General features: G+C 42.0%; 1 long non-coding RNA gene across 1 annotated transcript; it reads left to right on the top strand.

Moving 5' to 3' along the window:
- The first annotated feature begins 2030 nt into the window (after nucleotides 1–2030).
- On the top strand, nucleotides 2031–20298 carry LOC120881763. Its single transcript, XR_005725335.1, has 3 exons — nucleotides 2031–2190; nucleotides 18711–18717; nucleotides 20285–20298. It is a non-coding gene; the product is annotated as an uncharacterized LOC120881763 (long non-coding RNA).
- The last annotated feature ends 3382 nt before the right edge of the window (nucleotides 20299–23680 follow it).

The following is a 23680-nucleotide window of genomic DNA, read 5'->3' as shown; positions in this document are numbered from 1 at the left end:
TAGCTACATTAAAAAGTAAAAATAAATAGGCAAGAATAATTTAATAATTTTACTTAACCCAGCATATCTAAAATATTTTCATTTTAACCTATTATCAACATAAAAATTATATTGCTTTGGCTTTTAAATTTAAATTGCTTAAAATGATGTAAAATTTAGATGTCAATTTCTCATTCACCCTAGCTACATTTCAAGTGGTCTGCACTTGTGTCTAGTAGCTACTATATTAAAGAGTATGAATTTTATAACATTTTTGATACATTGAAAATGTTCAACAAAGATTGGCTGGCCATTTCATGAGAAGAGCTTGAAGGAAAATCTCATTAATTTGAGCTCCACTAGTTTGGAATTTATGATAATTTTATCAGAGTTCAACTGAAGTTTACAATCTGATCTCTCTGCAGAGAAAGGTTTTACTTGGCACATTTACTGTATAAATCAGATCACAGGAGGCAGGTTTAATCCACTTAAGAGTATTAAGTGTTTTCTGGGACTTTAGCGAAACATTTATGAATGCAAAAATATTCTGCTATGCACAACAGAGTGTCCTATATTCACTAAAGGGCATCTAACAGGTATCCTCTCCTTTTGGACACTTTGTTAGCAATTAGTTATTATTACACTACTTTTGAAAGGTTTATATAAGTCACATTTCCTCTAGAATTGTCTAAAAATTTGATTTGTTAGTATATCAGGTATTATATAAATCAAATAAATGAAATAAAATATTCACAGATATAGTCTATGTCAAACTTGAATATAAAAATAACATGGAACTTCCCTTCAAGGTGGCTAATATCTTTCTAACACAGTGGTGAAAATTAAATGAGATAAGGTACTTCATAAACTTCAAAATGCTTTATGCATGTTACACATTCATTCATTATTTGTTTACTGGCTTTTTAAAGGCAAGCTTTGTGCTAGATGGTAGGGGTATAGTTGTGAACCAGATGGGCAGATGTGATCCCAGCCCTCTAGGAACTTAGAAGCTGGTGGGGAGAGACAGGCAGATAAATAGGCAATTAAAGTAGGGAACAGTAAGGGATATGATAGGGGAAGCACCTGTTGCTAAGAAAACCTATAGGATAGTCACAGAACCCACAGAACCCACAGAACCCACAGAAGGGGATGGTCAGGGAAGTCTTCCTGGAAGAAGTGGCATCTAGGCTGAAACCTACACATTTGATTTTGATTTGGAGTTCGCCAGCTGAAGGAGTGGACTGTGTGGGAAAAATGCTCCAGAAAGAGGAATAAAAATGTGCCAAGAAGCAACTGACAAAGAATTAATCTCAAAAATATACAAGCAGCACATGCAGCTCAATACCAGAAAAATAAACGACCCAATCAAAAAATGGGCCAAAGAACTAAACAGACATTTCTCCAAAGAAAACATACAGATGGCTAACAAACACATGAAAAGATGCTCAGCATCACTCATTATCAGAGAAATGCAAATCAAAACCACAATGAGGTACCATCTCACACCAGTCAGAATGGCTGCTATCCAAAAGTCTACAAACAATAAATGCTGACAATGGTGTGGAGAAAAGGGAACCCTCTTACCCTGTTGGTGGGAATGCAATCTAGTACAGCCACTATGGAGAACAGTGTGGAGATTCCTTAAAATCTGGAACTAGAACTGTCATACGACCCAGCAATCCTGCTGCTGGGCATACACACCAAGGAAACCAGAATTGAAAGAGACACGTGTACCCCAGTGTTCATCGCAGCACTGTTTATAATAGCCGGGACATGGAAGCAACCTAGATGTCCATCAGCAGATGAATGGATAAGAAAGCAGTGGTACATATACACAATGGAATATTACTCAACTATTAAAAAGAAAGCATTTGAATCAGTTCTAATGAGGTGGATGAAACTGGAGCCTATTATACAGAGTAAAGAATGTCAGAAAGAAAAACACCAATACAGTATATTAACACATATATGTGGAATTTAGAAAGGTGGTAACGATGACCCTGTATGTGAGACAGCAAAAGAAACACATGTAAAGAACAGACTTTTGGACTCTGTGCGAGAAGGCAAGGGTAGGATGATTTGAGAGAATAGCATTGAAACATGTATATTATCATATGTGAAATAGGTTGCCAGTCCAGGCTCAATGCATGGGACAGGGTGCTCAGGGCTGGTGCACTGAGATGACCCTGAGGGATGGGATGGGGAGGGAGGGTGTGGATGGGGAACACATGTACACCCATGGCCGATTCATGTCAATGTATGGCAAAAACTACCACACTATTGTAAAGTAATTACCTTCCAGTTAAAATAATTAATTAAAAAGTGTGCAAAACCCAAAGGGTGAAAGGAGGGAGCATGAAGCAGTCTTGGAACTGAAAGTAGTTCTGTGTGGCTGTAGTGGGGAGTCCAAGTGAAAGTGGGAGCACGTGAAAGTAGAGAGACCAGGAGGGACCAGATCACAGAGGACCTACACAAGATAGACTTTATTTTATCCCAAGGACAATGAGTGACTGTTGATAATGTTATGGAATGAGCAGTTAGGCTACTGCGTGGAGAAAGGGCTGTGGGAGGCTGAGAATGGGAGCCATGAGCTCAGTGTGGCCTTGGCTGGAGACCCAGGGGGCCTAAACCAAGGGAGTTGGGAGAGGGAAGGCAGAATTTGATAGATATTTAGGAAGTCAAAACAGTAAGACTTAGTGATTGATGGGATGTCAGGGGAGAGGGGTAAGGAAGAGTGACATGGGAACTTGGGTAAATGGAGGTACCTGTTGTTCACTAAAGCTTCAGGTGGAACAGACTGTATGTGTGTGTGTGTGTGTGTGTGTGTGTGTGTGTGTGTGGGTATGTGGCAGGGTGTCTGTGATCCGGGATGGGTTGTGGCCATGCCACAGCTGATGTCCCATGGCATTCTAAGTAGAGAGGTCCTGCAGTCAGTTGGATTTACGTCTAACCACAGTCTGCTGAGACAGACTGGCCTTTGAAATTTACATGCAAATGATTCAACACGTCCCACCCCCTCCACATGCAGTGGGCGCTCTGCTTCCTTCCTGAAGTCTCTACAGAGTCTAGAGGGGGTGATTAATGTTGTTCCTCACTGCCTCTAGACCTCAATTCTGGTCTCTGCTGAGTTAGTTCAGTTGACAGGTCATCTATCCTCCTGTCCTGGTTCTGTGCCACACTTTCCCAGCTGTTGAACTAAGCTACTTTTCTTAATTTTCACAATTCCCCAACCAAAAGCCCAGTCACACAAGGCCACTGGGTATGCAGCAGGTTGGACTCACGATTTGCGGAGGTGCCAGGGGTTTGGATGGCAGCAGTGCTGTACAGTTTAAAAATGAATAACCATCATCCTTGGTCTTCGGAAGCCCTTGGCCAGCCTGCCAACCTGAGCTGCAACCTTCTCCCAAATTACTTTGCCTTCTCTACTTTCCCTCAGTGCCTCCTAGCAACAGAAGCAAACTAACCAAACCCAAACAAAACAAGCCTCCCATTATATTATGCAAAATTTCTTTATAGTTCCTTTCTTCAGGACATCTTTACATATTCAAAGATTCATAATGTGCTTTTCCACAGTGGTATGTATCTTCTAGGTTCTCCCCAGCCCTCCTCATCCCCCCACCCACCCCATCTTTGTGTGGAGGAGGAGGAATATGACTGTTTTCACCACTGATTTGAATGATATCCCCCAGAAGGAACATCACCATAGTTAGTTTTGATTTTAAATATCCATTTGTTTCCCTTCATAATATGAGTCTGGCTCTTGAAAGTAGGCTGAAGGTAGAGGTTTGGCAGTTAACAAGACAGCTTCTGCTTGAAGATGACATGTAAATTGAGAAGAGAAGGTAGCCTAGGATGGAAACCCAATATCCAGCAATGTTTAAGCCCTACATTTTAAGGGAGTTACAGAAGAAAGGGGCCCTGAAAGGGGATTGAGGAGGGTAAGAGGCAGGAGGAAAAGCAGCAGTCTGTTGTCATGAAAACCAAGTTAAGAGGGTATTAATTCTTGTTAGAAAGGAGGTGAAATCTGGGTTGTGTGTCTTTGTCACCCCACTGCCTGCAGTATATTGAATGCTCACTAAATACTGGTTGAACTGGAATGGGCAACCTTGCTAAGCTGTGCTTGTACTCTCTCATGGTCAGCACAACAGCTGTTCCAATTCTTTTCCATATGTTTCAAGTCTCCATGTACTCCTCCCTTCCTCACCCTCTTTACATAACTTAGCTTGAGGTCTTCCAAGAAGTGTTCCCTCAAATTCTTTTTCCTCCTGCTTACAGCTTACAACACCCTCTGTACCTCAATACTGCATTGTCCCTCTCTTCCTTCCCTTGTGTTCTGGAGATAAAGATGGCCCTTCAATTTTGGCAATGCTCACTACACTGTCTACCAGCTCTGTCCCTTCAAGGGAGCTCTGATCTGTGATTATGAGATGCTCTAATGGTCAACAAGCCTAGATTAAGAAAAAATATGACTGTAATTATCATTAAATACGATTTGATAAACAGTAACTTTCAAAACATTGCCTCCAAAATAGTGATGCTGGTTACGGAAGAGAAAAATGAAAAAGGCTCATGGTGATGAAGAAAATGGGAACTTTTGGTTTATTCATCCTCTTTACTTCAACTTGAAACTTCTGGAGAGAGAACTATACTTGTAGTTCAAATTCTTCATAACTCACTTACATTTAACCCCTTATAATCTGACTTCCTCTGTTGTCAGAATGGCTCTTCTAAGGATTTGGCTTGTCAAGTGAGTGGGTTTTTCCTCAGATCTGATTCACTTCTTTTCTTCCTTTGATTCACTGATACTCCATTTGGAAGCTTCTCATCTCTTCTCTCCTATTTCTTACAAAATCTTATCATTCTCTAATGTTCTTTCTATCTATAGACTGCCTTGTGAGCTTCAGACTTGTACTTTGAACTGTCTGCTGAACATCTAGCACTCTGAACAGAATTTTTAAAGTATGTATCTAAAAATAAATTCGTACTTGATTGGATCCTGGTTTAAAGAACCAGCTATACAAGACTTTTGTAAAATTGGGTAAATTTGGATGTGGATTAAATATGATATTCAGTTCAATTCAGTTCAGTTGCTCAGTTGTGTTCAACTCTGCGACCCCATGAATCGCAGCACGCCAGGCCTCCCTGTCCATCACCATCTCCCGGAGTTCACTCAAACTCACGTCCATCGAGTTGGTGATGCCATCCAGCCATCTCATCCTGTGTTGTCCCCTTTTCCTCCTGCCTCCAATCCCTCCTAGCATCAGAGTCTTTTCCAATGAGTCAACTCTTCGCATGAGGTGGCCAAAGTACTGGAATTTCAGCTTTAGCATCATTCCTTCCAAAGAACACCCAGGACTGATTTCCTTTAGAATGGACTGGTTGGATCTCCTTGGAGTCCAGGGGACTCTCAAAAGTCCTCCAACACCACAGTTCAAAAGCACCAATTCTTTGGCACTCAGCTTTCTTCACAGTCCAACTCTCGCATCCATACATTAATTTTTAATGTATGATACTAGGATTATGAATTCATAAGAAAACAACCTTACTCTTAGAAGAGCTATACTGATATATTGAGGGGGAAAGCATCATAATATCTGTGACTTACTTTTAAATAGTTTAGAAAAAGTTCACACACATGTACTCAAAATATGCATAGAGACAAAAAAGCAAATATGACAAAATGATAATAGTTGTTGAATCTAGATGGTTGCTATATAGAGGTGCTCACTGTACCATTATGATTTTTTTTTGTATATTTGAAAAATTTAGTAATAAACAATTGGGCAGAAAAGTACATAATCTCCTTGTTAGTCCCAAACCAGCTCCTCCTCCTGCTTTCCTTGTATCTGAGATACAGGTGCCATGGTCTGCAACACAGTGGACACCTGAAAACTGCTTGTCCAGCACACTTGTGCTGGGACCCCTCTTTCTCAGCCCTCCACATGGCTGCACAATGACATCATCTGTCAAGTGGTCCAAAACACCAGGCCAAATCTTCACCAAAGAATCCATTCTCTTGGATTTAGAAGTTAGACAGCCACCTATTGGTGGAAGCTATAAGATGTAAAATGTAGGAACATTTGTTGCCAGGTTTTTTTGGTCTTATGAAAAAGAGCTGTAGGGAGAGAAGACTGAATCAGATGAGCAAAGAAGGCCAGAGGCAGGGAATGGAGGGAAGGTGCTGCTGGCCTCTTTTCTTGTGAGCCATAATGTTTTTAATTGAGAAAAGTCAATGTCCATGAGTACTAGTAAATTCAGACTGGATTCTGCCTAATGGAAGATAATCTCAATACTAATTTTTTCATATTTAATTGTGTAAATATTTTAATCTGAAATTTTCACAGGTACTGACTTTTTTTCCTTGGGAGATGCTTTCTTCAACAAATACTTTATGAGACAAAACATGTCGAATATATTGTTTGAATTTATGATTTTAACAAATATTTACCAATTTTAAATTGTACAAAATCATAGGCCTTCTCAATTTCATTCCATTATGGTACAGAATGTATGTTTGTCCAATTATAAAAGGAACTCCTTGAAAGTCTCTTTTCACAAATAGGAATAATCCAAAACACAATTATAGAATATAAAAATAAAAAATTTGCACACCATATGCTCTGTCATTGATTTGTTTCAGTTACTTACTTGCCTTTGTAGAAATATATTTTAGTGTCTTTTTCAAATTTCATTTTCAATAGATAGAGATTACTAAAAGCTTCAAGAGGTAACATTTTTATCAATCTACTCATTAAAGACCCAGTTAAGATTATTAAATGATTTTGAACAAAATGGAACCACAATTTACATAACTAATTTACAAGTTCAATTTTATAGAATACTGAGGTTGATTTAAAATGTAGTTCTTCCAAGACTCAAAAATGTCTAAAATTTAATAGTTGATGGTTATCAAAGTGAGAAAGCATGTACCAATATAATAGGGTAAATTGGAGGATCAAATTAGCTTCCTTTTTTTAAAAAAATTATTGGAGTTTGGCTGAATTACAACACTGTGTTAGTTTCAGGTGTATAGCAAAGTGATTCAGTTATACATATACTGGGTTAGCAAAAAAGTTTGTTCAGGGTTTTCCATAACATCATACAAAAAAACCCTAATGAACTTTTTGGCCATTCCAGTACATCTATTTGTGCTTTTTCAAATTCTCTTTCCGTCTAGGTTTAAATTAGCTTCTTGATGACAGTGTTGTAGTTGCCTTCTGTACCTACATATGTGTAAAAATATTTGTACCTTCTGACAACTATAGCTTCTATTTTGACATCTTTGAGTGTAGATAGGAATTATGTGTTCATCACAAATAAATCAGAGTACACTTCTGCCCCATAGGTTTTTTCTTAAATTAGTAAAAATAACATTTTTACAGTGAGTGACACTGTGCCTCACCAATGTTTTGTATTTGTATTCCACTCAAAACCAAATATTTTCTCTTCATTGTGGAAGCTTTTAATTGAATTTACAATCCAATTCAAAAGAGAGTCAGGTGTTTCCCCAGAATTAACTTCCATAGCTTTACTTTGACTCCATGAATTGGAAGAAAGAAATCAGATAATTAGTGAATACTCTGTTTAAAGCATCTGATGGCCCAGATGCAGCTAGCATCTTTTAACTCTTTGGCAAGTTCTCTTGATAACATAACTAATAAAAGTTGTAGCTTTCCTTTTCCTCAAAATATTAGGAAATGTGTCATGGAAAATGAGTTAAATTAATTAAGAGTAGTCATTTGATCTAAATGAAAATCACATTTCGCAGAGTGATATCTAAGCCTGCCTTCTGCAGCTGCATGTTTTCTTTGCACAGATTCTTCTTAAAATACTCACTTTTGAAGGAGCTTTGAACATTTCTTCAGCATATTTGTTTCTTCTGGTTGTCTTGTGGGCACAGTGATACCACTTTGGCTCCCATGGTGGAGAGTAAATGCTGGCAAATATTTTGTGCAAATTTCCCATTCATTGTCAATATTCTTCGAAAATGGAAATTTGGTGCTTAGTTTTTCATTAAATATACACTTAAATATTTTGAGTTTATTGTTGCCCCAAAGGGTTCTTCTAAAATAAAAAAGCATTGCCTAACAATAAAATAACAAGTTGTACATTTATCCTGTATAATAAATAATAAAGTCACTGTAGGAAGGACAATCAAACTACGCTCCATGCTCTGTGGTGAGGCTGCTGTCCCTGTTGCCTATTTATGTAAATCAAACATATCCTGCTTTGTGTAACTTGCAAGTGAAGGCCTTGGTAACAGCTCAATTGGCTGGTACATCAAGTATCAATATATAGCTAGGGCAACAGAGACAAATAATCCCCTCTTCTACCTGAAGCCAGAGGAGGTAACTATTGCTAGCTCTTCATATCAGAGAGCACTTTATTTCAGCAGTGATTGTGCTTCAGTACATCCTTGAAAGGAAAGTGTTCATCATGCCTCAGCAGAGACGGTCTTCTTTTTCGGTTACTTTTAGATTCAGCATTGCATTAAGGTGAGCACTCTGTGCCCTACACATGCCTCTCTCACTCTTCTACAGGAAACCATGGCAGAAGTTGGATCCTCAAAGAACAAGGTACCAAACACACCCTAGCTGATTTCAATGAAACCATTAATATTAATGCCTCATTAAAAAATTACCAGGACAAATGCCAAACTAAATGGGATTGTGGGACAGTAGGTATGTACCAGGCCTGTCTAGGGCATTTGGGACTCTGTGTTTGCCAGTTTAGGAAAACCCACACATTCACAGATAATCTGTTACTCCTTTAAACTTGAATCCTGCTTTGCCTTTTCAGTCTTCTTCCTCCACAAACTCCAAGATCCTTGAGAGCGTGAATTAAAATTTGTTTCCCTTTGGGGTCCCCTTAGCCTCTCACATCCAGTTATTTATTAGTAAACATGATTCATTGACGAGTTTTTCTTTGGAAAAGACAGCTTGAGAAAGTTGGAGTAGCCTGGTCTTAGCTCTATTTCTTTCTATGTGTATGACCTTTGAAATTTACTCAGTTTTTCCAACTGTCTTTAAGGGTCAGGAAGCCTATATTATAGGTGGGATGAATTATTTGTTATCAACTATCATCATCTTCAGCTCTTTCTAAACTTTCCCTGGCTCACAGAGTTCAAACTTGGAGTAACATGTCATAAAATCTGTTTCCAGCATCAGCCTGGGTTACAGCCATTGTGTGAGAGAGACTTGAGTGCATTTTAAAAGCAAAAGAGAAAGAGAGGCTGGATTATCAACTGCTTCCCTTGGATTTGGGATCCTCCTGAGACTCTCCCACCCAAGTGCTGTAGCAGCTGAGATCATCACAGCACTCTCCTTACTATCTCTGTGCTTTTGAATTTCTGGAAAGTAGCCTTCTTCACTGCTCATTCCTCTAGCCCTTCCAAAGACTGCAAAGCTTCTAATTCTCTGTATTCAACCTTCCCATTTAAAACGCAGAGTAGCTCTGTTTTCCTGAAAAGCTCTGATACCTTGGTTGGAAGGGTGAAATTATGTGCTGTGTAAAGCGTTCACCATGGGACCCCACAGGCATCAAATAGATGCTCAGTCAACAGTAGCTGTCATTGTTATTATCATCAGTAGAATGCCTTAATTGATTCTGTTGCTCATCCCATCCCATGACAAAATCTTGTGCTGTATCTTTGTACCTTTGAATCCATTCTTTGTTCAGAAGTCTTGGCAGCGTGGCCATTGTTGGGAAGACTATTTTTGCTGTCCATGGCTCCAGTCTGATTCATCCTTGACCATTGTTGGCACATGGTTCTCTTTCTTGATTGCTGAACGAGGCACAATAGGTCCAGATATGGAAGCTTCATAAGGATGAGGTCTGAACTTAAATTTAGAGAAGGAAAGCAGTGGAATAAGGAGAGGAAAGCCTAGATAGGGTCTTCTGCTCAGTGAGCAACTGATACAGAGAGAAAGCCAGCTAGGAGAGGAAAACTCTACTCATGGTGGTGCTAAAATCCACCTAATTCTTGAATACTGTTCCAGACAGATTTGTGGTGACACTGCCTGTCATCAAGGGAGAATGAGTGGCAGTGCCCCTCTTTGTTCCCATTACACAATTTATTATTTTTTTTAACATTCTGATCCACCCACACCAATATAGATCTCAATAGGATAAAGAGAGAGAAGAATAGTATTTTCTCTCTACCCCAACATTCCCCCTCCTCTCTTCTCCATCTCTGAAACAGCACTTGGAACTCTAACTTTACTCTACACTGTTTCAGTATGTTAAGGGAACTGTGGGGATTAAGGGAGTTCACCATGGTGGGCCTGCTTTTCTGTTTGTCAAATGATGCAAGACAAATTTCCCTTGTAAGAAACCCCAGGTATGTGCTAATATCTATATCATGGTAACATAGTATAGTGTAAATGGCATCTATATAGGAAATAGGAGATCTGACTTCTCCACCTAGCTATGATACCTTGGACAATTCATTTCTTTTCTGGAACAGATTTCTTCAAGTGTAAAATAGGAAGTTAAACAGATCTGTAACTCCTTACCCAGAACTCTTGGGTCCAGATGTGAGTGAGAATTCAGAAATTTTCAGAATACTAGAAAGGTCATGTATCTTGTGTAATGCCTTCATTAAAGTTAAGGACAGCATCCTGTAATCAAATACGTTAATATTTCTGCAGCAAAAGTTATGAACCTTCACAATGAGTGCAATAGATACTATAAATAGCATAGTCAGATCAGGTCAAATTTTTGCCTTTTGGGAAAAGGGGTATTTTAGCCAACAAAATGAATGAAAAGATGGACCTGGCCATGTGAAAGTCAGGGGGAAGAGCTCTCCAGAGAGGGAGTAAAGTTAGGACACAAGTTGCGATGTAGGAATGAGCTTGGCACTTGTGGAATGAAGGAAAGGCCAATGTGGCTGAAAGTGATCAGACAAGGATGAAAGTGGTATCAGAAAATTGGGGAGGGACATAAGGATCCATCACAGAGGGCCCTGCCAGCCTAGGTAAGGAGATTGGGTTGCATTCTAAGTAGAGGAGAAAGATTTGTGAAGGCTTCAAGCAGGGGGTGGGTGGAGGTGGGGGTGGTGTAACATAATTTAAGTTAACTTTGAGCCAAATTTCTGCTGACAAGCATGTGACAAATGGAGGTGAGCCAGGGAGGTCGCAGGGAAGCCAGGAGCTCCAGTTGAAGAAGTCACCAAAACAGGGTCAAAAAGAAGCTTGTGGCTGTGTTGACAGTTGATGAGGGGTTGATGGTGAAAGCTCAGTCTCTGTGTATGGTAGCTGAATCGAATCTTGGACACAGAGTTTTGGGTAAAGTAGGAAAGGATAGCTGTATTACTTTGCCAGGCAAAGGGGGAGACACCAGACTTGTGCCTTGAAAAACTTTGTGTCCCCACCTGGGAGGATTTGGTAAGGAGTTTTATGGCAAGGTTCAAAGATGGGGTCTCTGACAAGATTAGGGTGTGTGCAGGGCCTGCCCTCCTCAAATGTGGTCGAAGTTAATCTTCTTCATGAGCTACTCTGATCCCTTTAATCCTGCCTCAGGTGGTTTCTTGGCTGCTCATCCTTTGATGAGCAACTGTTCAAGTCTGCCCTTTGGAACTCAGGGAAGGTCATGGAGGTTGGAGTCTTGCCTACAAGAAACGGAGAACAAAAAGGCCTCTGTGTCTGTGAGCCCCATAGGGGCCTGCTTGATTTCAGGATCAAGTACAATGAGAATCAGAAATTGGTGTTTGACTTGGCAATATGGAAGAACATCACTGCCCCAGGAATGGTCTTGGTGGAGAGATGGGGACAGAAGGCTGATTGAAGTGGGTTGATGGAAGGACTGATGCTGAAGCTGAAGCTTCAATACTTTGGCCACCTGGTGTGAAGAACTGACTCATTGGAAAAGACCTTGAAGCTAGGAAAGATTGAAGGCAGGAGGAGAAGGGGACAACAGAGGATGAAATAGTTGGATGGCATCACCGACTCAATGGATATGAGTTTGAGTAAGCTCTGGGAGTTGGTGATGAACAGGGAAGCCTGGCCTGCTGCATTCCATGGGGTTGCAAAGAGTCGTACACAACTGAGCGACTGAACTAAACTGAAGAAAAAAGGCTGTGCTGTTAAGGGGAGCAGAGAAATGGGGCTGGGATTGAAGAGAGATGTGGCCTGAGGGCCAGTGGGTGCCATAATCTGAATGATGGGCTAGGGCTAGCAGTGGGAGGAACCTTAGGGACCTAGTTAGAATGAGGAGAGGGTTGGGGAAGTCACAGAGCTTGAAGCCAGTGTCACAGAATGTGACCAGTCATAGCTGAGGACTCCAACCCCAGTTGATGCAGCCAGGATTGCCAATAATGACTGCTGTCAGCTCAGGAAATCTGCTTTAGGCTTTCTCTTGCAAATGCCCTGGGAATAATGATAATTAAAAGCATTCCAGAAAATGTCAGTGCCTGAATACAAATGCTTTTAAGCTCATCATTCCCAGGAGATTACCTCTTCCCCTGGCCAGTTTTTATCTGAGGTAATTTATCTGTTACTTAAGAATTCCCAAGCTTATCTTAAACCTGGCTAGTTTTCTGCTTTGCTCATGGTTTCAAAGCTCATTCTTATGAAATTGAAATAATCTGGCATTTCTCAAAGTGAAAGTCAGCTCTCCAGAAGCCTCTGCAATTCTTTCTCTGGGAAAAAAAGAAGCATGGGAGGCAATCTGCTCTGCTGGGGTACAGTTAGAAAAGGGCAGTTCTATTTCTTCCCCAGCTGTCTGGTCCAAGAGGGGATTCTGTAACCATTGGCTCAGTGTCACCCTGTGCAGGACTCTAAAGAGCATGTCAATGAGGCAGACAGGATTATTTTGTTGTTGTTGACTTGGACAAAAGACTAATCATAATGATTAAGTAAGTAAGTAAGTGTTAGTCGCTCAGTCTTCTGCAGCCCACCAGGCTCCTCTGTCCATGATATTTTCCAGGCAAGGATACTGGAATGGGTTGCCATTTCCTTCTCCAGGGGAATCTTCCCAACCCAGGGATTGAACCCGGGACTCCTGCACTGCAGGCAGATTCTTTACTTAGCTGCAATGGAAGCCATCATAATGATTATGTGCCAGATATTCTGCTGAGCACTTCACCTTCATGACCTCACTGGGCCCTTATCTGTGAGGTACGTTATCCAGGCATCCCACTTCACAGACAAGAAGACTGTGAAGAGAGCTAAACTAATTTGCCCAAAGACACACAATTAGGAAGTGGTGGGACAGGGATTTGAAATTGCAAAAGAACTTTCTGCAGTGATGGACACCTTCTGCCTGTGTTGTCCCACTTGGTAGGGATTAGGCATATGTGGGTCTTCCCAGGTGGCGCAGCAGGTAAAGAACCCACCTACCTCTGCAGGAGACACTGGTTGGATCCCTGGATCCGGAAGATCCCCTGGAGAAAGGCATGGCAACCCACTCCAGTATCCTTGCCTGGAGAATTCCATGGATAGAGGAGCCTGGAGGGCTACAGTCCAGGTGGTTGCAAAAAGAATTGGGCACAACTGAGTACATGTGCATGCGTGCGTGTGCGTGCGTGCACACACACAGACACACAGACACACACACAGAGGCATGTGTAACTTTTGAACAGTAGAAATGTTGCTGGTGCAACTTAATAACTGAGTTTTCATTTTAATAAATTGTATTTAAATGTAAATAACTCCCTGAGGCTACCCTAAGGAACAGTGCTTGCAGAGTCTGTGTGGGCCAGGTCACGGCAGGAATGGTGTAATGAGGAAGGCTATCCCTTTGTCCTCCCAGCTTTGAGTGGACCTGTGTTCTCCAGTCCATCCCTAAAGTGGTGAATGTAAGCTCTGGCCCTCAGCACACAGAACAACTAAGGAAAGCAACGAGTGCCAATGCCCAAGTACAGAAAAGGGGAGGTGAGATGTGTCTTAGGTAGTGACTGGGGTGATGAGCTAGTTTCACATCCCACAGCAATTGAGAAGCTGAGAATCATGGAAGTGGTAGACGGCTGGGTGGACTGTAACCCAGACTGATCATTGCTCACGAATCAGTATAGTGCTCGCCCCCCACCCCCAGCCCCCGGCCCCCGTCCTAGCTCCTCCTGGGCCTCTCAGTCTGTGGCGCAGGGCCAAAGGCACGCAGAGCCTTCATTATTTATTGAGCTGAGCAACACCCTGCATTGTTTCCTCAGAATCCTATTATGTCTTCTTAAAAGAACTTTAGGGAGCCACATGTTCAACCTATTTGAGTGGAGGAAGAAGGACAGGGCACATTCTCTTCTCTGCCTATCCCTTCTTTGTTTGCTTCAACATGATTTGAGATAAGACCAAGGCCCTTGTCACTAAAGCTGAGATTAAAAATCTTTTTATATCCATCCCTCTTCTTAGTTTGTCTTTAGTGAATGGAATGGAAAGCATTTTCCCAAGGTCTTTCTGGTTCTGTTTTTCATCCAGAGACATAGGATGGAAATTCCCACACACAAAACAGTGCTCTGGCGTGTGGGTGGTATTCTCCCCAGGCTTCCCAAGTGCTGTGCAGCTAAGCCTGAAGAATAGATAATTTCCTTGCTCTCTTTGCCACTTAGGGCCAGAATTTTAATTTATATGGTTCTTAACCTACCTCTTGATGTGTCCTGTAATGTCAAAGCAGTCTTCCTGCACTCATCTCCTTATCCTGTTTCACAAGTTTCACTCCTTTCCCTCACATACCTTCAAGTTCTGCTTGGGAAACTGCACCCAGATTTTTCCCTGACTGACTCTAATTCATCATATATGGGAGCGATTTCCCCTTCTAGTTCTCCTTGGAGCAAGAAGTAGCATCTGTGGCCAGCCTTCACCTTTCTGCTTACTCTTCACTACTGAGTATAAGAAGTATCCTGAGTCTTCCTGCCAGGAGATAATGTGTTCCTCCAGAAGGTGGCCAGTATGGTTACTCTAATTAGTCTTGAAGGTTCTATGCTTACCAAGGGTGATCTCTCCACACTCATTCCAGAGAAATTGTTAACCCCAAACTGAGTTTGCATCTTGGTGGGCACTGAGGCACAGTTCAGTTCAGTTCAGTTCAGTCGCTCAGTCGTGTCCAACTCTTTGTGACCCCATGAATCGCAGCACGCCAGGCCTCCCTGTCCATCACCATCTCCCAGAGTACACTCAGACTCACATCCATCGAGTCCGTGATGCCATCCAGCCATCTCATCCTCTGTCGTCCCCTTCTCCTCCTGCCCCCAATCCCTCCCAGCATCAGAGTCTTTTCCAATGAGTCAACTCTTCGCATGAGGTGGCCAAAGTACTGGAGCTTCAGCTTTAGCATCATTCCTTCCAAAGAAATTCCAGGGTTGATCTCCTTCAGAATGGACTGGTTGGATCTCCTTGAAGTCCAAGGGACTCTCAAGAGTCTTCTCCAACACCACAGTTCAAACGCATCAATTCTTTGGCACTCAGCTTTCTTCACAGTCCAACTCTCACATACATACATGACCACAGGAAAAACCATAGCCTTGACTAGACGGACCTTAGTCGGCAAACTAATGTCTCTGCTTTTGAATATACTATCTAGGTTGGTCATAACTTTCCTTCCAAGGAGTAAGCGTCTTTTAATTTCATGGCTGCAGTCAACATCTGCAGTGATTTGGAGCCCCCCAAAATAAAGTCTGACACTGTTTCTACTGTTTCCCCATCTATTTCCCATGAAGTGGTGGGACCAGATGCCATGATCTTATTTTTCTGAATGTTGAGCTTTAAGCCAACTTTTTCACTCTCCTCTTTCACTTTCATCAAGAGGCTTTTTAGTTCCTCCTCACTTTCTGCCATAAGGGTGGTGTCATCTGCATATCTGAGGTTATTGATATTTCTCCCAGCAATCTTGATTCCAGCTTGTGTTTCTTCCAGTCCAGCATTTCTCATGATGTACTCTGCATATAAGTTAAATAAGCAGGGTGACAATATACAGCCTTGATGTACTCCTTTTCCTATTTGGAACCAGTCTGTTGTTCCATGTCCAGTTCTAACTGTTGCTTCCTGACCTGCATACAGATTTCTCAAGAGGCAGGTTAAGTGGTCTGGTATTCCCATCTCTTTCAGAATTTTCCACAGTTTATTGTGATCCACACAGTCAAAGTCTTTGGCATAGTCAATAAAGCAGAAATAGATGTTTTTCTGGAACTCTCTTGCTTTTTCCATGATCCAGTGAATGTTGGAAATTTGATCTCTGGTTCCTCTGCCTTTTCTGAAACCAGCTTGAACATCAGGGAGTTCACAGTTCACGTATTGCTGAAGTCTGGCTTGGAGAATTTTGAGCATTACTTTACTAGCATGTGAGATGAGTGCAATTGTGCAGTAGTTTGAGCATTCTTTGGCATTGCCTTTCTTTGGAATTGGAATGAAAACTGACCTTTTCCAGTCCTGTGGCCACTGCTGAGTTTTCCAAACCTGCTGGCATATTGAGTGCAGCACTTTCACAGCATCATCTTTCAGGATTTGAAACAGCTCAACTGGAATTCCATCACCTCCACTAGATTTGTTCATAGTGATGCTTTCTAAGGCCCACTTGACTTCATATTCCAAGATATCTGGCTCTAGATTAGTGATCACATCATCATGATTATCTGGGTCGTGAAGATCTTTTTTGTACAGTTCTTCCGTGTGTTCTTGCCACCTCTTCTTAATATCTTCTGCTTCTGTTAGGTCCAGACCATTTCTGTCCTTTATCGAGCCCATCTTTGCATGAAATATTCCCTTGGTATCTCTAATTTTCTTGAAGAGATCTCTAATCTTTCCCATTCTGTTGTTTTCCTCTATTTCTTTGCATTGATCGCTGAAGAAGGCTTTCTTATCTCTCCTTGCTATTCTTTCGAACTCTGCATTCAGATGCTTATATCTTTCCTTTTCTCCTTTGCTTTTCACTTCTCTTCTTTTCACAGCTATTTGTAAGGCCTCCCCAGACAGCCATTTTGCTTTTTTGCATTTCTTTTCCATGGGGATGGTCTTGATCCCTGTCTCCTGTACAATGTCACGAACCTCATTCCATAGTTCATCAGGCACTCTATCTATCAGACTAGGCCCTTAAATCTATTTCTCACTTCCACTGTATAATCATAAGGGATTTGATTTAGGTCATCCCTGAATCGTCTAGCGGTTTTCCCTACTTTCTTCAATTTAAGTCTGAATTTGGAAATAAGGAGTTCATGTCTTGAGGCACAAGACACACCCAAGTCAAAGATAGGGAGAAAGAAAGATTTGTTATTACTTGCAGCAGCTAATGAGAGCACCGGGGATCTTTCCCAAAGCAGTGTCTCCCCAAAGAGCAAAATTGGACAAGTCTTAAGTTATGGGTACATGCATATGCATGAAGGGACTTGGCCAGTAGGCAGAGTCCAAGCTTTAGTTGATTGAAGTCAGAGGGTCAGAAACGGTCATCATGTTCATTCCTTAGATTCCACTTGATCTAGTGGTTGAGCACCAGAGGGGTATTTAAATTCTTCAAGACAGCTCCAGACATTGCTTTAGGCTAGTCTTTACCCCCTAAAATCGGAGAAGGCAATGGCACCCCACTCCACTCTTGCCTGGAAAATCCCATGGACAGAGGACCCTGGTAGGCTGCAGTCCATGGGGTCGCTGAGGGTCGGACACAACTGAGCGACTTCACTTTCACTTTTCACCTTCATGCATTGGAGAAGGAAATGGCAACCCACTCCAGTGCTCTTGCCTGGAGAATCCCAGGGACGGGGGAGCCTGGTGGGCTGCCGTCTATGGGGTCGCACAGAGTCGGACACGACTGAAGTGACTTAGCATAGCATACCCCCTAAAATAGAACTGGGAGTCTTGACAACTGATTTGTTATCTTTGCTATTGTTACTTCTCTTGCCGGATAAGTTCCTCCTTCTGTTCTCTTAAAATCAATTCCTGAAACCTGAAACCTGAAAATCAATTCCTGAAACCTGTTCAAGGGCAAGCATTGTGGTGACCAACTCAGATCACAAAATGGTCAGGCCCAAAATAACTTCTTTTCTGTTGAGAGAGCCATGCCTGGTTCTCTTTCTCTGAGGACTCCCCCTACCCTCTCTGATTACAAAATCAATCAGCCTCTACAGATTCAAGACGATACACCAAGCTTCTATCAAGGAGAAACTGGAGGTAAATACTGTGCTGTCGTTCCTAGTGGTATCATAGACATGTACTCAGAATGTCATATTGATTTCTTTTTGCTGAAATTGTGGCCACCAAATTTGTAGGTTAAAACAGAAACAAACATAGTGCTTTGGAGATTTTGTGGGTGTGGTAAATAGTTATCTTGAATTTTTGTACCCCAGCTGACAAGTATTTCTCACAAGTGAGTGACTTTCAGCATCTTTCCCTTTATCTTAGTGGCGGAGCAACTGTTGGGTTGTACCCCGCAGGCCTGACCTGTAAGCTTTGTGTTTGCCTCTAAACCAAAGAGTCTGGGGTCAGTGACAGAGACATCAATGGTTTCATGAATAGAGATCATCTTACTTGTCTGAAGCAAGGTCCCAGAGTGACAACCCACCATGGGCAGCAGAGGTGGGCAGGAGGACACTTCCTTAGGGGTGGGGTGGGGAGGGAGGTTACCTGTTATGGGGGGAATTGACGTCAGGTTGGTGCTCATTGGCTGCCAGGGAAAGCAGTAGAGGGGTGCACCCCTCACTGCCACTTTGATAAACCATCATAGCGGAGATAGTTCTGATCAAAAGATTAGATCAATCACTAGCTGGGGCCAGTAGTAAGTACATAGGCATTTACTGATCAGCCTCTATGACCAAGAGGGAAGGTCTGTCATAGGAGTGGGTTGTAGGTGAAGCAGGCACTAGTCCAGCAGAGGGTGTACAGAGAGCAAGATAACAGCCATCTTGGGTGGCCTGATCATACAGCAACCCATCCAGACTTGCAAATTTGATATCTGCAAACTCTACCATGGAGGACTTGATAGAGTCATTAAGTGTTAGAACATAAGCCTATATACAGCATGCTATAACTAGCTTAACATTTGATCACAGACCCCTCTCCCACTCTGAAGAAGTCAGAGAGAGGCTAAGGTGGCTGAGAGTCCTGCTGCTTGCAGGAGCTTCTTTCTTTATTGGTTTACTGGTCTTGGACCTTATAACTTTGAGTTAGGTCTAATCAGAAAAACCAGTCAACTCTGAGTGTTTCAAATAGCAGGGATTTAATATAGCAATCTGATAACGGAGATGGTGGAGTTCCCAAATGAACAGGATGCTAGAGCAAAACAAAGCTGATCTCCCATGCTGAAGCCATGCCAAGGGTAAGCACAAGCACTAAGGGAGTCTGTCTTCCTCTCCTCCTTACTTCTAGTCTCCTATCCACTCTTCAGCAAAACTATTAGGGAGCCAGCTGTGATGAGAGTCTTGAAAATGTGGCATGCAGAGTCCCAGCCAGAGAACCACAGAATAGAGTAGAAAAAGGTTGTTGTGGAGATGAGAGAAAATCAGGAAGTAACCAGTACAGTCAGGAAATGGCTTGGCTAGTCTGGGTTAGTTTTTCATAATTATTTTTTTTAATCCAGTGAATTGAGGAAGGCTTTAGTTCACTATAGCTGGGGGATAAGACCAGTATCATTTTGAGGCCTGTAATTGCTGTACACAAGGACTCTATGTCCAACACATTTTTCTGAGGTATTTGGAACTAACATTTATCCAAGGACAGCTTCAGACATGCCTTCCCCAGATAGTCCAGTATTGTAAAGGTATATTCCTTCAAGGTCCATTGAAAGGTCACATCATTTAAATAACTGAACACTTCCAGGTATTTTTTGTCTCCATTCATGCTTTTAAACACTTAAAAGTATCAGAAGCCACAAAGATGACTTGAGGTATCATTTCAACTGAAAAACCTCTCAGAATATATGAAGGCGGTTTTTTGCTTTGTCCTCTGTTGCTGTAAACATTTGAGAGAAAACAATGTAAGACACTGAACTCAGGGTGCAGTGTATGTTTTGGCATGACTGTTCAGAATACAGGTTTCTACACATATCAGTGCCTTGTATGATATAGGCTATATATGGGCTATAGGATTCTCAAGGAATGGAAAGGGGGGTTGAAAAGGAAAATACAGTATACTAACGCATATATATGGAATTTAGAAAGATGGTAATGATAACCCTGTATGCGAGACAGCAAAAGAGACACAGATGTATAGAACAATCTTTTGGACTCTGTGGGAGAGGGCGAGGGTGGGATGGTTTGGGAGAATGGCATTGAAACATGTATATTATCATATATGAAACAGATTGCCAGTCCAGGTTTGATGCATGATATAGGGTGCTCGGTGCTGGAGCACTGGGATGACCCAGAGGGAGAGGATGGGGAGGGAGGTGGGAGGGGGTTCAGGATGGAGAACACATGTATACCCATGGTGGATTCATGTCAATGTATGGCAAAACCAATACAATATTGTAAAGTAAAAAAAAAAAATAGTAAATTAAAAATAAATTAAAAGAAGAAAAGGAACGTCTAATCTAGGAATAACATTTTTCTCTTCCATGAATCAGGCCTGAGTTGAACTTACAGTGGAAAGCTTAAAATAGATCTGTAAGACCCTCAACCTTTAGGGAAATGTCTAGAAAACTAGACAATAGAACTTAATATCACACCCCGCCCCTGCCTTGCCCAAGAGAGCCCGGACCTATGAAAAAGAATAAAATTACTTAATATTTCTGCAGCAATTTGTTCTTTCAAATGTGAATTTCCTAGGAAAAGGTAGAAGAAGCAGAGCTTTCTACTGCACTAGCTACCATTTATGAAGAGACCTATACACCAGGCACTATGTGAGGTTCTAAATAAACACTGTGTATATTAACAAGTGTGCAAGAGCAATGTGTTGCCCTATTGTAAAGATGGGAAAAATACCTTTTAGAACCTTCCTGAGACACAGAGGAACACTCGGTGAATAAACCCAGCAGTTCAGAATTCTAGACCCTCACTACCTAAGGGGTGGTCCCTGGGCCAGCTGCATTGGCATCACCTGAGAGTCTATCAGAAAGGCACAATCTCTGGTTTCAACCCGACTCAACAAGTCAGAATCTGCATTTCAGCAAGATGCCTAGGTGATTCACAGGCACATGAAACATGGAGAAGCTCGACCCTAGAGACAAGGTCAGCATCCTTTTTCTTTAAAAGGCCAGAGAACAAATATTTGAGGCTTTGCAGGTTTATAGTATCTCTGTTGCAGCTATTCAGCTCTGCCATTATAGCACAAAGGCAGTCACAGACAATATAGAAATGAATGGGTATGGCTGTGTGTCAATAAAACTTTATTACAAAAACAGGCAGTGTTGGGCCATATATAGCCTGCGGACTGTAGTTTGCCAAGCTCTGTCCTAGCTAGCCTGTACTTTATTTTTTTTCTACTGTACTAGATTGTAAGTTCCTAGAGGGCCATGACTATTGTTTTCTCCAGCAGGGTCTTTGGCACATGTGTGTATATGTGCTCAGGCGCTTCAGTCATGTCTGACTCTTTGCAACCCCATGGACTTTAGCCCTCTGGGCTCCTCTGTCCATGGAGTTCTCCAGGCAAGAATACTGAAGTGGGTTGCCATGCCCTCCTCCAGGAATCTTCTCAACCCAGGGACTGAACCCACATCTAATGCATTGCAGGCGGATTCTTTACCTGCTGAGCTGTCGAGGAAGCCCTTGACACATAGCAGTGCCCTATACATTCTTACTGATAGGTTGTTTTGCTGTGTGGATAAGATGCCTTATTCATGAAAAAATTCAAGTGACAGGGGAATTCTGTGTGCTGGAGGCAAGCCTGTTGCTCTAACACAGGAGGCCTCCCAGGGTTTGGCTTCAGTCCAGTGCCATCTGTCAATCTTGCTAGCACAGAGACATGCTTGGCTAGCCCACTGAGAGCAGTTTCAGGTCTCAGTGTTGGATTCATAGTGGTCAAGTTCATAAGACTGCTATATAAAGGCACAGCAAGCAGTTATAAATGTACACTGAGAAATAGCTTCCACAGGGGTGATGATGTGCACTGGCATGGCCAACACGTTCTTTTCCTTTAGGTCAGGACTTCTTAATTTGGAGTCTCAGGATGCACATGACCTCAGGGCACCTGAAAATTATATGCAAATATGCCTACTGTATTTTTCTTGGAGGAATGTCTATAGTTGTCATGGATTCCTAAAGAGCCCCATGAATGATGCAAAGAAGACTAAGAATCACTAGAGGTACACTAATGTGAAAATCCAATTTGTGATTTAAATCCCAATTTCCTACTTTAAAATGAGAATTGTTAATGTTATGGCAAGGTAATATTTTTGAAAAATTAACCTCTTCTTATTTTCAACAACCCCTCTCCTCTTCAGTTTGTCTGCTACAGCTGTGCCATTCTTTGCCTGAGGAGAAAGGTGACAGACTAAGTTGGAGAAGTCAGTTATTGGCTGTTGAGTTTCAAAAGCCGAGCTCTGGGAGTGGTGGTGGGTGGGAAAAAAGAGCTGGCGCAGGAACACTGAGTGCTTGATTTGCCTTTGATGAGAGCAGAAACTGCTCTGGCTGAGGAGTCTTCAGACTGAGGGAGAGGAAGTCAATGGGAAATCAAAGACAGCTTGGGTTTTAGTGGGTGGTCTTCTGCCTGCCTTTTAAGGTTGAGTCCCAGTGGTGGATGAGCACAGCCATAATTTTCAACAGTTTGGGGGAGTTGGAGAACAGACGAGACCTGTGCTTCCTGCTCCTCTTTCCCAGATCGATCCCAGTGAAGCAGAGGGGCCTCCAGGTAGAAATGTCTGAATGGTGAGGTAAGTGCACAGGCTTGAGGAAAGCCTCAGAATATCCTAGGTAGTATGGCAGCAGCAGGATTCTTCTTAAGTACCTGAAGACACAGACATGGCATAGAGAACTGGTAAACCTGGAGAAGTCCCGTGGTCAGGGCTTGGCAGGAAGATGTGGTAGCGACCTGTGTGGACAGATGATCAAAGACCAGATAAAAATGAAGACAGCTCACAGTGGCTGTTAGTGAGGAAAAATGAGACCAAGGACAGGTGTGATCATGCCAATGTCTTCTCACCAATTTTGACAACTCAGGAGAAAGGGAGGGGGGAGAGTTTAAATTTCCACCACCTGGGACTCAAAATAGCAATTAATTATATGGAAAAAATAGAGATAATTAGTTTTTTACCAAATTTGAGTTTGTGGATTGGAACACATACCTTCCACTTTGACAGGACCTAGAGTTCTGTAAGTCTGAGAATATAAACTACATATTCTCTTCCAATAAGTCAGTGATTCACACACTTGTTGCATATTAGAGTCCCCAGAGGAGCTTTTAGAATCTTTATGCCAAGACCATTTTGCAAATCAATTAAATTAGAATCTTTGAGGTAGAACTCAGGCATCTGTGTGTGTTTTTTTAATGTTCCTTAGCTTATTCCACGGAGAAGGCAATGGCACCCCACTCCAGTACTCTTGCTTGGAAAATCCCATGGACGGAGGAGCCTGGTGGGCTGCCATCAGAGTCAGACACGACTGAAGCAACTTAGCAGCAGCAGCAGCAGCTTATTCCAATGTGCAACCAAGGTTGAGAATGGTGCCTAAAGGCTGGTCTCCATAGGAAGCAAAACCATAATAAGAAGGTTATATTGTGAGAATTGAACCAAAACCTAGTGAATGAGTTACATGTGTATGTATGTGTGTGTGTGTGTGTGAGTGGTCAATCATGTCCAGCTCTTTGCGACCCCACGGACTGTAGCCCACCAGGCTCCTCTGTCTATGGAATTTTCC

This window comes from Oryx dammah, unplaced genomic scaffold (assembly GCF_014754425.2).
Source record: "Oryx dammah isolate SB20612 unplaced genomic scaffold, SCBI_Odam_1.1 HiC_scaffold_23, whole genome shotgun sequence".
Classification (NCBI taxonomy): Eukaryota; Metazoa; Chordata; class Mammalia; order Artiodactyla; family Bovidae; genus Oryx; species Oryx dammah.
Note: the sequence above shows the minus strand (reverse complement) of the source record. Positions and strands in the feature narration are given on the sequence as shown.